Here is a 12,629-nt window from a genome sequence, read left to right as displayed (position 1 = left end):
TAAAATCGCTCAAATTAACTTCAAGCCAGTCAGCGAATATTTATCAAACTTTACAAATTTGTTGCCAAAGCTCCACTGTACATTGTACACCAAAAAACGACTGTCTATGAAATGGTATGTAAATTTTCTTTTTACCAAAAAAATAAAATAAAAACATAAAATGGCAGCCAACAAGAAAAACGTTAAAATACTGAAGAAAACAAAAACAAAACAAAAAAAAAACGCAAAGTGGAAAATGTCAGCAGACGACTACAGTTTCAGCTGTCGTATATTTTATCTTTCATTTTTTAATTCAACAAAAAGACAAAATATTTTAAAAGAAATTTAAATGAAAATTTCGTTTTTTGTTTCCGAAAAAAAAACAATTCAAAAAACTAATTTCAAAAAAATATTGAAAAAAGTATTGAATGTCTTCAGTTCAAAGGTATTTATTTTCAGGGTTTTTTTTAAAAAAATTCAAATAATAACGGTCAGCAAGCAACAACTACAAGTCTAAATCAATTTGTTATTTTTCCTACCCTATGACTTCTTTTTTCTTCTTTCTTAATTAATTTTTGGTATGTTTTTTTTCAGTATTATTTTTTATTGGCTTTAGGCCAAAAAGTGGCAACAGTATTTTTCTTTCTTTTTCATCTACTCATTTAAAATTGTTTCGAAAAAAATAAAATAAAACGAACTTAAATACAAACATCATAAGATATTCTACATTTTTTCCGATTTTCTGCTGTTCAGACTTAATTTTCTTATTTCGTATTTTTTAATTTATTTTTTTCATACGATAGAGGAGACTATATAGAGACGGGTATCATAATGAAAATAAAGAGGCGCGTGACTGATTCATGGCATTATGTATATAGGTATGAATGTACATATGTATTTGTACATACATATTTTCATATACATACATATGTATTTACATATTTACCTATAAGAGTAAATGGCTCTTTTACAGATGTAATGATTTTTTGTTTTTTGTAAATATTTATTTGTTTTATGTGTAAAATAGGTTGGCTGGTAGAGAAAATCATTTTCTTTTCCTGTTATCATTAGTCACTAGAAATTTAAGTTTGATTATTTCATATAAAGGTTCAAGAGAATTAATTCTTAATTCCATTTTCGAAATCAAAATAAATTTTGTCTCTTTACCTTTCCATTAATGAGTTCATTAATTCATTAATTCATTAATTCATTAATTCTTTAATTCTTTAATTCTTTAATTCATTAATTCATTAATTCATTAATTAATTCATTAATTCATTAATTCATTAATTCATTAATTCATTAATTCATTAATTCATTAATTCATTAATTCATTAATTCATTAATTCATTAACTCATTAATTCATTAATTCAATAATTCATTAATTCATTAATTCATTAATTCATTAATTCATTAATTCATTAATTCATTAATTCATTAATTCATTAATTCATTAATTCATTAATTCATTAATTCATTAATTCATTAATTCATTAATTCATTAATTCATTAATTCAGTAATTCATTAATTCATTAATTCATTAATTCATTAATTCATTAATTCATTAATTCATTAATTCATTAATTCATTAATTCATTAATTCATTAATTCATTAATTCATTAATTCATTAATTCATTAATTCATTAATTCATTAATTCATTAATTCATTAATTCATTAATTTATTAATTTATAGTCTTGACTATAGTCACGACTATAGTTCTGACAATTCTAAGGTCTATAGTCAGGATTATAGTCTGGATTATAGCCAGGACTATAGTCAGAATTATAGTCAGGACTATAGTAAAGACTATAGTCAGGATTATATTCAGGACTATAGTCAAGACTATAGTCATTATTATAGTCGAACTATAGTCAATACTATAGTCAGGATTATAGACAGGACTATATCCAATAATATAATAATGACTATAATTAGAACTATAGTCAATACTATATTCAGGACTATAGTCAGGATTATAGTTAGGACTATAATCAGGATTTTATTCAGAACTATAGTCAGGACTATAGTCAAGACTATAGTCAGGATTATAGTCAGGTATATAGTCAAGACTATAGTCAAGACTATAGTCAGGACTATAGTCAAGACTATAATCAAGACTATAGTCAGGACTATAGTCAAGACTATAATCAAGACTATAGTCAGGACTATAGTCAAGACTATAATCAGGATTATAGTCAGGACTATAGTCAAGACTATAGTCAGGATTATAGTCAGGAATATAGTCAGGATTATAGTCAGGAATATAGTCAAGACTATAGTCAGGACTATAGTCAAGACTATAATCAGGATTATAGTCAGGACTATAGTCAGGATTATAGTTAGGACTATAGTCAATACTATAGTCAGGATTATAGTCAGGACTATAGTCAAGACTATAGTCAGGATTATAGTCAGGACTATATTCAAGACTATAGTCAGGATTATAGTCAGGATTATAGTCAGGACTATAGTCAAGACTATAGTCAGGATTATAGTCAGGACTATAGTCCGGATTATAGTCAGGACTATAGTATTGACTATAGTCAAGACGACTATAGTCAATACTATATTCAGGACTATATTCATTATTATATTCAGGACTATAGTCAGGATTATAGTTAGGACTATAGTCAGGATCATAATCTGGATTATAGTCAGGACTATTGTAAATATTATGGTCAAGGCTATAGACAATACTTTTGTCAAGAGTATAGTCAAGATTGTAATGTATAGACTTGATTATAGCCAATACTATTGTACAGACAATAGTCAAGCCTATGGTCAAGACTATGATCAAGCTAATAATCAAGACTATAGTTAAGTCTATAGTGAAGACTATAACCAAAATATTTTCTGTATAGCACAATTTTTTATAGAAAATTTTGTGCATAACACTATAAAGTACGCATTCTAAAATTTAAAAATTAAATTTCTACATAAAATAGCAAAATTATAATTTTATTGTTGTTTGATTGATGTTCTAATTTGAATAATAAAATTATGTATTTTATTCAAAAAATTCAATAGAATTCCAATTCAACCCCAACCCAACTGTATTTGTATTGATCACCAATCATGTATGAGCAGAAATATGCTACATGGCATCAGACTATCTGTTAAATGATGTGTATTGAAGGTATTTGTACATATTTTTTTTATTTACAAGCATTTTTATTTAAATGTTTTTATGTTTATTTCATATATTGGTATGTATATATTTTCATTGTACATAATATATCCTCTTATACATACCCATCTACCTACATAACTTTATACATAAACAAGATAATGACAAACATTTCATTTATTTATTTTATTTAACAAAATGAAAAAAAAAACATAAGATGAATTTAAGGTGGGTGGTAAATGATTCCAACAATATTTTGCTTTTGTCTTAATCAAATACAAATATTTTCATTAAATGTCAAACCAAACAAAAAACAAAAAAACACCATAATATGTATAAATTATTATTGGTGGAGAAATACTTATTAAAATTTAAATGTAGGAATGGTCCGAAGGACCAAATATGAAATGTATACATACTTATATACCTTGCATAATAATCAATCATTCCGCTATAATTTTTTTCTGTTGGTCCTTCGCTTGTTGCTCTTAGTTATTTAAAATAACTTTCTTGAAATGTTGGTAAGCACTGCTTCGATAAATATTGTAAATTTGCTTGTTTGAACCTCAGAAGAACAGGGAGTGATAATACCATAATGACTATGGTCAAGACTATAGTCCAGACTATGGTCAAGACTAGGGTCAAGACTATAGTAAAGACTATGGTCAAGACTATAGTCCAGACTATGGTCAAGACTATAGTCCAGACTATGGTCAAGACTATAGTCCAGACTATGGTCAAGACTATAGTCCAGACTATGGTCAAGACTATAGTCCTGACTATGGTCAAGACTATAGTCCTGACTATGGTCAAGACTATAGTCCTGACTATGGTCAAGACTATAGTCCAGACTATGGTCAAGACTATAGTCCTGACTATGGTCAAGACTATAGTCCAGACTATGGTCAAGACTATAGTCCAGACTATGGTCAAGACTATAGTCCAGACTATGGTCAAGACTATAGTCTAGACTATGGTCAAGACTATAGTCCAGACTATGGTCAAGACTATAGTCCAGACTATGGTCAAGACTATAGTCCAGACTATGGTCAAGACTATAGTAAAGACTATGGTCAAGATTTTACGATTGATGTTAACTATAAAGCGCCTATGATACACTGACTCACTCGCAACTCGCTGTTACTATTTATATACACAGCGCCATCCTCTAGAAGTCTCATGAATAATCTAATGGAAAAACTAGAATATTATATTTCAATGAAAGTTAAAGAAATCTTTAAAAATATCTTCAATATTCCGTTCTATTACTCCTAATTTTTGATTCATTCATGTTGGACTCTGTCTCCATCATTTCTGGCCAGTGGCCATCCATAATAATGTCTGTTTTAAATGATTTTTGTTTTTTGTAAAAATTGTGGGTGGCTGGTTGTTTATTGAATTTAATGCATTTATTTTTAAAACTCCATTAAATTAAATGATCTGTTAATAATTTTTCCTTATATTTCCTCTATTTACAGCATATTCCCTAGAAATATAAATCGTTTATGGAAAACTCAATATCAACGTAAAGTCAATTGAAATTTAAAAACAAAGAAAGTACAACCAGTTTTTTATGGAAATTAAATCTTGAATATAAAAATGGAGATATAGTGATACAAAAAATATTTATAAAACAATATTTAAGGAAGTTGCTAAAGAATTTAAGGTAAGTTTAAAATATAAACTTGATAAATATTTAAGGTTTTGTTTAAAAAGGATCATACTTTTTTCATATTTTTCTTTTAAAGTGTGTTTACATTAAAAAAAAGCCTAAAACAATATTAAACATTATTTCCCTATTAATTCTTACAACATCTGCCTTTTTTTCTCCTAAGCTTGTCGTGCTTTAAGCCATATATCATTTTATTTAAATTAAAATTAAAGACCCTTTTTTTCTGCTTCCGTCTTACTACTTAAATTCTTAGTATGTTTTTAATGTGTGTAGTGTTTTCTTGTTAATTTTTTCTTTATTAAATTGAAAAAAAATTACACCACAATCGCATTAAATCTGCCGTTTTGTATTTTTTCGAAAAATTTCTTAGGCAAATTGGCAAACAATTTTTTCTTGCAATTAAAAAACTCATGAGTTTGAACTAAAAAAAATAAGCAAAACAAAAAATGGCGACACATAAATGACAGGTGCCGCCAAAACGAATACAAACTCGTACAACTGAACATATAGTCAGTCAGCTAGTCAGTCACACAGTGGTTTGCATCACTCCTACAAGCACAACAGATGTCTTCAAACGAATTGTAAATGATGCAATTATTTGAAAGAGATTATTTTGTAATAGTTACGTTTCGAAATTGTATGCTTTATACATTGAATTTCGTAAAAAGATTTCTTTTGATTCGAATTACACAATAACACCCCTCCCAAGTAGTTGATTCATTGGAATTGATTGAGTTTTAGGTAAATGTTAGGGCACTGCTACACGTTCAATATATGATATATTGGAATATGTGATATTTGGATCGCGATCCATTGTAATGGATCACGCAAAATTTGGTTATTCTGCGATTTGGATCGCCATCCATCAATACTGCATGCTACACGTTCAATAAATATCGCTATACGGGATCGCGGTCAATATATATTGAACGTGGAGCAGTGCCCTTAGAATTGAGAATTTTTTGAAATCCTAGAATACTAATTCCATAGAAACAACAAAATTACTCAAAATACTCATTACATACAAGTGTTGTTTTTGTTTTCACATAGTTTTTTAACAAAACATTCTCACCACTTAGGTTTTTGACAACTGAGTTAGGTCTTTGACAGCGGAGTTAGGTCTTTGAAGTCCAACATATTTATTATGCTGCTGTTTTTTTATAAAAGTCCCCACTGTGTTTAATTCATATTTCAAATAGATTAGTTGGGGTTTTCTTTTGTTGAGGATGTTTTATTCTAATGTTAAGGATATTCAGCCATTCATCTGATTGTCATTGGTGATAGAGCTGTTGTGCTGTGGTGCTGCTGCTCCTGTGATTCTTTATTTATTATAACTATTATTATTTTATGTTTTTATTTTGTTTGTTTATAATGAAACACAATGAGGGTTATTGAATAATCTTATTAAATGGAAGGAAATGTATTCATTATTTATTTATCCAATTAGTTCTTCAGCAGCGAAATAATAATTAAAATCGTAAGGAAAAGCAAACAAGGACAATTAAATGAAATATTAAAATATGCTTGTAGAGGTACATACTTATTTGCAATACCTAGTAAATAAAGTACAAAGTACAACAAAAATCAATTAAACCTGAAAATTAATTAAATTAAATAAATTAAATAACAAGTAGCATTTCTTTGTTGTTTAAATGATATTAAGCATGTTTTGACAAGATAATAAGTAATTTATTGTGGTTTTTTAAAGTAAAAAAGGATCACTTTCAATAATCTTTTAAGTTAAAAGGGGAAATAACAATTCTTCAACAATGGTAATCAATTCGGTAGTCTATTGAGTCTGATATTATGAAAAAGATGGGCCAAAGTATGGTGAAATAACTATAAGAGATAAATAGCACACTCCACTATGCTTTTTATAGGCCCAATCAAGGGAAAAATCGCAATCTTTATTTTGGGACCTTACTGCTTCACTCTCGAGGGGTCGTCCCAACCCAAACCAAAATACTCCTCTGCTACGTCTATCTTAAATTTCATGTCAATCGGCTCAAGCAGATAGAAATGCCAGATTTATTTCAAAAATACTTTGATTTTGCACAGTGTATATGGGGCATTTCATGTCAAGTGAACCAACTTTTGAAATCGATGTCTTCCGATCGGAATGAAATTTTCGGAAAAAAAATTTTGTTAAAAAAAATAAAAAAATTTGAAAATTTTTTCCGAAATCAAAAACTTTTTTATTTTCTCAAAAAAGTTTTTGATTTCGGAAGAAAAATGTAAAATTTTTGTTATTTTTTTTTTCGAAAGAACAATAGTTAAAAAGTTATATGGATGAGAAAAAACACCCCTCTAACTCATTGAGTTCTCCACTGATCTTGTTGAAAAATTTTGTCTGAATTTCTATCCAATAGAACTAAACTCGCACAGTTGGGCGGAATCGAAATTTTTTGGAAATAAATCTGGCATTTCTAAACGGCTGGTCCGATCGGGATAAAATTTGAATTGGGCGTAGCCAAGGAGTATTCTAATTTAAGTTATTAAAATGGGCCCTAAGTAGGGTACCTTCGACATGTAAAATTTTTAAACACCTGCCATTTTTTTGTTACCCGTCCGATTTCAAAGAATCTTGAAAAAACATGCTTGCGTGTGCTATATATCTCTTATAATTTCCTAGTTATAGGCATTTCAAAATTGAAATGTTAAAATTTTGCCATACCTTGGTCCGCTTTTTTAAAAATATAGGCCGCTATTTTGGACCGAATGGACTCGATTTTTTTTTAATAGTTAGACAACTAAATTACCATACAAAACATAGAAAAGATTTCAGAGCAATATCAATTACGAATCCAAAAATAACCGATTTTCAATTTAAAAATTCAAAAAATAGTATATTTTTGCTGTTTTTTGGACAAAAAGGTGACTTAACTCCTTTTTTATTAAAAAACAACTTTCTTTAAGAACATATAACAATTTTATGTTTTTCTATAAACTTTCTTTACGGAGAACATTTTGGTATAAAAAACGTGTCCTATTTTTCTAACATGTCGGCCCTACGCCCTTTGGAAATTGACCTATTTTTTATCAAAATTTCAACTTTGTGCCACATGTTCTAAAATCCCAAAGCTGGGATCAGAAAACGGAAAGCAGCTTTGGAAACCCTGATGTGTTCCCTATTTATGCCTAAAGTATTTTCCCAGCCCTGAAGGAAATGTGGACCTATAGGCAAAATTGTAAAAAATACCATTTTTGGGATTTTCGCTTAAATTTTTAGGAATTGCGGTATTCTCTTTGACCTTTTGACAAGTTTATTTATTGAAAGTATTGGCCATTGTTAGCTATGATCTTTTCCCACATTTCTGGCAATATATGTATTCCAAGCCAAAATAACTGTTCATCCTTTGGGGCCAAGAACGAACCAAGCCAATATCGTATCCAAGGTCTGGACTATAAAGAGAGTGAGGCAAAACTTCACAACCACTTCATTCAAAATACTTTTTACCAGGTATTGCAACATGTGACCGAGCGTTGTCATGATGGAATATTACGGTTTCATGTCTGGCCGCATATACTCGCTTCAAATGAATCAGTTGTGTTCGGTACAGGTCAGATTTCAACAGCTCATATTGGATAGGACCTTTTTTGTCCCACCAAATACAGAGTATTACCTAAGCGTCATGGATATTTGGCTTTTGTGTCGATTCGGCTGGTTAGCCGGGCTTTATTTACAATCTCTTACGATTCGGGGATCGTATTGGATCCATTTTTCATCGCAAGTAATGATTCGGTGCAAAAATGATTTTCTTTTATAGCGTTCAACCATCATTTCGGACATGCAAAATCATGTTTCAAGGTCTCTCAGCTTCAATTCGTATGGTACGCAATTTCCTTACTCTTGGATGAATTCTGCTACTTGAAAACGTTTTGAAATTGCTATTTGAGTAGCTCCCAATGATTTTTCAAGCTCTTGTTGAGTTTGACAACAATCTTCATCCTCCAGTTCTTCGTCTCCAAACTTTTTTTTGGCTAGCCTGGGAGATCTTTGTCTTCCGTGTCAAAACCACTTCTAAACCGCACAATCCATCTGCTGCACGATGAAACCGTTGGAACACTTTAGAAATTCAGCTGAGAAATGTTTTTTCTAAAAAATAATTTTAACAAATTTGTAAATTTCCTCGAAATCCACCAATTTCAAATCGGTCCCCATTTGTAACACATCAAAATATTCATCACAGTCCGACATTAGTATATATCGCTCATTTGCTGCAACAACGTCATAACTCGAAATCCGGGAGTTTTGAACTGAGTAATACAAAATATGCGCCGTTCTTTAGTCTTTCATATAGTTTTTTTCAGTTTTTTAAAAAAATCAATTATTTTTTGTATGAGAGTGTTTTTTTGTTGTAAACGTCAAAATGAAAATTCATGTTTCTCGTATATTTGACAAGTAAAAATTTGGGTTAAATACAGATTAGAAAGATATTAGTATCTACTATTTAAATCAGGTTTTATTTCAGAAATCGAATGATTTGTTGAAAATTTATTTAAGAAATAGTAAATGTCATAAAACATTCAAAGTCGTTTTTCTCGAAACGACTTTTTTTTAATTATGACGTTGTTGCAGCAAATTAGCGATATATTCTGGGTCCTCGTACGTTTGTCCGTCCATCCGTCTGTCTGTTGAATACGCGATAGGTTCCAAACAAAAGGAGGTAGCTGTCGAAAATTGTCCACAAATACTCTCTGTTTGGTATTGAAAATGGGCAATATCGGTCCATGATTTCACCTAGCCCCCATACAAATGTTCCCCCAGAATACTGTTTGACCAGTCATAAATATGATAAAATCTTGCACAAATTAGTTCGCAGTACATTGAAATTCTACTGTAAAGAATACAAGGCCCCCTCAGAAAATGACTTGAACATACATAATTGTCTTATAATAACACTGTCCAACAGAACAGAATAGCGACCCTATAATTCTGAAAGGGCATGTTGAGTATATCATTTTTGTAGAATAAACTTATAGTCCAGCTAGTCTGAAGTTTTTTTACAGTGGTTCAAAGTTTTCATTTTTGGATCAAAGGAAACGTTATACTAAATGAAAAAAATGTTGTAAGTTAATGCCTGAAAGAATTCTTATTGTCAGAGTTATATTGTGGAATTTTATGGGTATAATTTTTGTGGAAGATCTTAACCCTCTAGCTCCTCTCTTTAGTGGTCAATTTGACCCCTTTTTTGAGAAAATCCAAAAAATACCTTTCAAAAAGTTAATTTAAGGATTAAAATATTCTACGAAAATTTTTGCGAGGGTCACCAAAGCTCTTTACGGTTAATAAGGAAAATTACACGCCACCTTGGGTCTCACATGAAATATAAAATATAGATATTTTTAATTTTTTTTGTCAGCATTTGTTTCTCAAATGACGTTGAAGAATTTTAAACCTTAGGAGCATTGAAAATTCAAAAAAAAGCAAAATAAAAACCAACCTACTGTGCACCTCCGCCATTTCTTGTAAAGAATAGTTTAGCTTGTCTTAATCTCTGGATTTTGTTTCTTTAAATCCCTACAGCATTGTTTAAAACTTTGTGTTGCTATTTTTTTTTCAGTTCGAAATTAAAATAAAATCTCTAAACTAATTATAGATACACACTGTACTACTGGGATCCCTTAAGATTTTGTAACAGCCATAAAGCTTAAGTATTTAAAACACAGCTACACATAGAGAAACGAACACACAGATACAGGAAAAAGTCGTTTTATTACAATGTAAGCTCAGATATTGTTGTAAAAGTTGTTGGCGGCACTTCGATATTGGTCTCCCTTTAAAAAATGCATGAACAGTTTATTAACTAATAGGAATAGAGGGAAGTTCATAGAAAGTTAGAAAGGAAGATTTTTAAATGTTAACTGAATTTGGGGAAAATGTTAGCACATTTTCTCTGTTTTTTACATAGAAAATTCCCTTGACCCATTGTAGGGTATTACGAAAGTATTGTTATGTTTTCTTGTCATACAAATACCATCAAACAAACAGGTTCCAACATTGTATTTACGAGTAAGTGAATCTGTCTGTCTGTCTGCCTGCCTGACTGTCAGTAAATGACGCACCAAAATGAACATACAACTGAAGCACATAAATTTTCTTTTCGTTTTTCTCCATAACCCGCTCTGGGGACGATTAAAGCAAAACAACAAAAAAACAATAATAAAAAAATATATCCCCCTCGATACATACACTGATATTTAAAAAACAACTACAACTACATGCACCAACAATAACAAATATACAATAAAATGTCTGACGTGTGTGTTTCCACCATCGAATGTAGGAACATTAGGGTAATCCATGCTATTTGTATGATATTTTCATACCGATCATTTCATATTCTAATCAAAGATTTTTCATGTGATATACAATTGAATCGTTTATTTCAAAAACCAGTTAAGCAACAAAAAATTCAAAATGAGTTATTGGGCGATTATTGTTTTTTAAAGGTTAATGCATCTAAAAACTGAACGTTATTTAAGAAACTTTTACTAAAAATAAATGTTACAAACGAAACGCTTACAATTGAATCGTTTATTTCAAAAACCAGTTAAGCAACAAAAAATCCAAAATAGAATGATTGGGCGATTACTGGTTTGTAAAGGTAAATGCATCATTTAATGTAAAAACAAGTATGAGAGCTACACACAGCCTCAAAAGTGAGTAAACACCAGCGAATTTTTTGATTTTTTTAAGATAACGAAAATCATTATAGTCCAACTTAAATCTTATTTTTTCACAACCGAATCTATTATTCAACCCAATCTCCAACAAACCGAAACTTTAAAATTTTAATCGATGGATAAATTTTAGGATTTTCATTATCTTAAAAAAAAATCAAATAATTTTTGGTGCTCACTGTATATTCTTATATACCCTTCACCAAATTATACTTCAAAAAACAAATTTAAATATTTTTAGGTAAACAAAAGTTATTTTTTTTGCCAAAGTTGTTTTTTTAATTTTTTAGAAACATTTTTTTTTTTCGAATTGTTATTTTAAATTTTAAATTTTTTTTTGTTTTTAAATTTTAAAAAGATTTGTTTAGTTTTTTAATTTTTTTTTGGTGAAAAAAAAAATTCGATTTAAAAATATTTTTTCCGATTTTGACCCATTGTAGGTCCAACTTATTAAGGTCGTTGCAAAGGTCTTTGAAATATCTATCATTAGATATCCATATTGTCTATATTAATGACTTAGTAATCCAGATATAGATCAAACAAGTAAGAGACCTATATTCGGCTGTGCCGAATCTTATTACACTTCACCAAATTATACTAAACAAAATTTAATTTTTTTTAATTGTTTTTCAAAATTTTTTTTTTCGAAATTGTTTTTTAATTTTTTTTAAAAAAAAGTTTTTTCAAAATTTTTTTAAAAAGAGTATTTTTAATTTTTAAATTTTTTTTTTTTTTTTAAATTTATGACAAAAAAAATTTTTTGATGAAAAAAAATTCGGGTTAAAAAATATTTTTCCCGATTTTGACCCATTGTAGGTCCAACTTACTATATATAGCCTTACTATATGGCCTTATCTACATCGTTGCAATGGACTTTGGAATATCTATCATTAGATATCCATATTGTCTATATTAATGACTTAGTAATCAATATATAGGTCAAAAATCGAGGTTGTCCCTGTTTTTTGCTCATATCTCCGTTATTTATGGACCGATTTTGCTGATTTTAATTATCGAAAGCATGTCTGACAGAATTATTCAAGATTTGGATCCCGAAGATATCTGGGGTCTTCAGAAAATTGATTTCAACAGACAGACGGACAGACAGACAGACGGACATGGCTTAATCCAAAAATATACGATTTTTCAATTTAAATATTCA

The 12,629-nt window shown here is 29.4% G+C and overlaps 1 protein-coding gene across 2 annotated transcripts in view; it reads left to right on the top strand.

Moving 5' to 3' along the window:
* Nucleotides 1-12,629, top strand: part of Mef2 (myocyte enhancer factor 2) — a 245,927-nt gene that overhangs the window by 66,929 nt on the left and 166,369 nt on the right. For both annotated transcript variants that reach the window (XM_065513334.1, XM_065513320.1), the window contains exon 3: nucleotides 4,590-4,777. The gene's annotated coding sequence lies outside the window, so the exon portion shown is untranslated. The remainder of the gene's footprint in view (nucleotides 1-4,589; nucleotides 4,778-12,629) is intronic.

The sequence above is a fragment of the Calliphora vicina genome, chromosome 5, assembly GCF_958450345.1.
Source record: "Calliphora vicina chromosome 5, idCalVici1.1, whole genome shotgun sequence".
Lineage (NCBI taxonomy): Eukaryota > Metazoa > Arthropoda > Insecta > Diptera > Calliphoridae > Calliphora > Calliphora vicina.
The sequence above is the reverse complement of the archived record's forward strand: the minus strand, read 5'-3'. Positions and strand labels throughout refer to the sequence as shown.